Here is a 4,034-nt window from a genome sequence, read left to right on the forward strand (position 1 = left end):
CTAAGGACCCCGGTTCGAGGCTCGGTTCCCCAGGTCCCACGTTAGCCAGATGCACAAGGGGGCGCAAGCATCTGGAGTTCATTTGCAGAGGCTGGAAGCCCTGGCGCGCCCATTCTCTCTCTCTCTCCCTCTACCCGCCTTTCTCTGTGTGTCTGTCGCTTTCAAATAAATAAATAAATAAAATTTTTTTTGAAAATGGGCTATGGAGCTAAATAGAGCATTCTCAAAGGAAGAAATACGAATGGCATATAAGCATCTAAAAAACTGTTCTACGTCACTAGTCATCAGGGAAATGCAGATTAAAACTACATTGAGATTCCATCTCACTCCTGTCATATTGGCCACCATCATGAAAACAAATGATCATAAATGTTGGCAGGGATGTAGAAAAAGAGGAACCCTCTACACTGCTGGTGGGAATGCAATCTGGTCCAGCCATTGTGGAAATCAGTGTGGAGGTTCCTAAAACAGCTAAAGATTGATCTACCATATGACCCAGCTATAGCACTCCTAGGCCTATATCCTAAGGACTCATCTCATTTCCTTAGAAGTATATGCTCAACCATGTTTATTGCTGCTCAATTTATAATAGCTGGGAAATGGAACCAGCCTAGATGTCCCTCAACTGATGAGTGGATAATGAAGATGTGGCACATTTATACAATGGAGTTCTACTCAGCGGTAAAGAAAAATGAAGTTATGAAATTTGCAGAAAAATGGATGGACATGGAAAGGATTATACTAAGTGAGGTAACCCAGGCCCAGAAAGCCAAGCACCACATGTTCTCTCATATGTGGATCCTAGCTACAGATGATTGGGCTTCTGCATGAGAATGAAAATACTTAGTAGCAGAGGCCAGTAAGTTAAAAAGGAGATATAAAGGGAAGAGAAAGGGAGGGAGGAGGGTACTTAATAGGTTGATATTGTATGTATGTAAGTACAATGATTGTGATGAGGAGGTAATATGATGGAGAATGGAATTTCAAAGAAGAAAGTGTTGGGGGGAGAGAATTAACATGGGATTTTTTTTATCGTGGAAAATGCTAATGAAAATTTTTTTAAAGGAAAAATAAATAAATAAATTAGAAAAAAAGAGATATTTAAATAAATTGAAGGTGAGTCAACAAATGGAAGATATCAATAGCCACCTGCTTAAGCTTAATGAAGACTTGATAAAATGCAAGAATGAATTCCAGGAAGCATCAAGAAAAATGAGACCTCAAACTGAAACCTTGCCTCAGTAGTCATCAGGGAAATGCAGATTAAAACTACATTGAACTTCTGGCTTCCTTTCCCCTGCTGGCTCCAGGTATGAGTCGTGAGGGTTCAGCTTGTGTGCTAGATTCTTCGGAATCATGGTGTCCCTGTCCCTTGCACCTGTTAACATCTTCAAGGCTGGAGCTGATGAAGAGTGAGCCGAGACCACTCGTCTGTCTTCATTTATTGGTGCCATTGCTATTGGAGACTTAGTGAAGAGCATCTTGGGACCCAAGGGCATGGACAATATTCTTCTAAGCAGTGGATGGGATGCTTCTCTTATGGTAACCAATGATGGTGCTACCATTCTAAAAAACATTGGTGTTGACAATCCAGCAGCTAAAGTTTTAGTTGATATGTCAAGGGTTCAAGATGATGAAGTTGGTGATGGCACTACCTCTGTTACTGTTTTAGCAGCAGAATTACTAAGGGAAGCAGAATTTTTAATTACAAAAACGATTCATCCACAGACCATCATTGCAGGTTGGAGAGAAGCCACAAAGGCAGCAAGAGAGGCTCAGTTGAGTTCCTCAGTTGATCATGGTTATGATGAAGTTAGATTCCGGAAGATATGATGAATATTGCAGCCACATTATCATCAAAGCTCCTTACTCACCACAAGGACCACTTTACAAAATTAGCTGTAGAAGCTGTTCTCAGACTGAAAGGTTCTGGAAATCCGGAGGCCATCCATATCATCAAGAAACTAGGGGGGAGCCTTGCAGACTCCTATTTAGACGAAGGCTTTTTACTGGATTAAAAAAAATTGGAGTTAATCAACCAAAGAGAATTGAAAATGCTAAAATTCTTATTGCAAATAGTGGAATGGATACAGATAAGATAAAGATATTTGGTTCCCAGGTAAGAGTCGATTCTACAGCAAAAGTTGCAGAAATAGAACATGCAAAAAAAGAAAAAATGAAGGAGAAAGTTGACCATATTCTTAAGCATGGAATAAATTGCTTTATTAACAGGCAGTTAATTTATAATTACCCTGAACAGCTGTTTGGTGCTGCTGGTGTCATGGCTATTGAACATGCAGACTTTTCAGGTGTGGAACGCCTAGCTCTTGTTACAGGTGGTGAAATTGCCTCTACCTTTGATCACCCAGACCTGGTAAAGCTTGGAAGTTGCAAACTTATTGAAAAAATCATGATTGGAGAAGACAAACTCATCCACTTTTCTGGGGTTGCCATTGGTGAGGCTTACACCATTGTTTTGTGTGGTGCCTCCCAACAAATTATAGATGAAGCAGAAAGGTCTCTGCATGATGCCCTTTGTATTCTTGCCCAGACTATAAAGGATCCTAGAACAGTTTATGGAGGAGATTGTTCTATGATGCTGATGGCCCATGCTGTGACACAGCTTGCCAATAAAACACCAGGAAAAGAAGCTCTTGCAATGGAGTCTTATGCAAAAGCACTGAGGATGCTGCCTACCACAACAGCTGACAATGCAGGCTACGACAGCGCAGACCTGGTGGCACAGCTCCGAGCAGCTCACAGCGAAGGCAGAATAACTGCTGGACTGGATATGAATGAAGTACTATTGGAGATATGGCAATATTGGGTGTAACAGAAAGTTTCCAAGTGAAGCGACAGGTTCTACTGAGTGCAGCTGAAGCAGCCAAGGTGATTCTACGTGTGGACAACATTATCAAAGCAGCACCAAGGAAATGTGTCCCGGATCACCACCCCTGTTAAGCATTCCCCTTTGCTGTTGACATCTGGACCAGTTCATAATAAAGTTGTATTTGAAAGACTTCAACCTCTTAAGAAGACTGTGGAATTGATGTGCCCATTATATCCTTAATGTTTGAACATTTGCTGACCTGTTTTAACATGGGTCTAATTTATTTGTTGTTTAATATTCCATACAATTCACTTAACTGATTGTCATGTTTCTCATACTGTGTATTAAAAATAAAATTTAAAAAAAAAACTGCATTGAGATTCCATCTCACTACTGTCAGATTGGCTACCATCATGAAAACAAATGATCATAAATGTTGGTGGGGATGTGGAAAAAGAGGAACCCTTCTACACTGCTGGTGGGAATAAAATCTGGTGCAGCTATTGTGGATCTGGAAAGAATTACACTAAGTGAGGAAAATACTTAGTAGCAGAGGCCAGTAAGTTAAAAAGGAGATATAAAGGGAAGAAAAAGGAAGGGAGGAGGGTACTTAATAGGTTGGTATTGTATATATGTAAGTACAATGATTGAGATGGGGAGGTAATATGATGGAGAATGGAATTTCAAAGGGGAAAGTGTCGGTGGGGGAGGGAGGGAATTACCATGGGATATTTTTTTATAATCATAGAAAATGTTAATAAAAATTTAAAAATTTTTTTAAAAAGATATCAAATAAACCAATTAAAAATGGACTAAGGAGCTAAATAGAGAGTTCTCAAAGGAAGAAATACAGATGGCATATAAGCATCTAAAAAAATGTTCTACATCACTGGTCATCAGGGAAATGCAGATTAAAACTACATTGAGATTCCATCTCACTCCTGTCAGATTGGCTACCATCATGAAAACAAATGATCATAAATGCTGGCAGGGTTGTTGAAAAAGAGAAACCCTTCTACACTGCTGGTGGGTATGCAATCTGGTCCAGCTATTGTGGAAATCAGTGTGGAGGTTTCTAAAACAGCTAAAGATTGATCTACCATATGACCCAGCTATAGCACTCCTAGGCCTATATCCTAAGGATTCATCTCATTTCCTTAGAAGTACCTGCTCAACCATGTTTATTGCTGCTCAATTTATAATA

The 4,034-nt window shown here is 39.8% G+C and overlaps 1 pseudogene; it reads left to right on the forward strand.

Annotated features, from left to right (window-relative positions):
- The first annotated feature begins 1,355 nt into the window (after window positions 1–1,355).
- Window positions 1,356–3,019, forward strand: LOC101598100 (annotated as a pseudogene).
- The last annotated feature ends 1,015 nt before the right edge of the window (window positions 3,020–4,034 follow it).

The sequence above is a fragment of the Jaculus jaculus genome, chromosome 6, assembly GCF_020740685.1.
Source record: "Jaculus jaculus isolate mJacJac1 chromosome 6, mJacJac1.mat.Y.cur, whole genome shotgun sequence".
Taxonomy (NCBI): Eukaryota; Metazoa; Chordata; class Mammalia; order Rodentia; family Dipodidae; genus Jaculus; species Jaculus jaculus.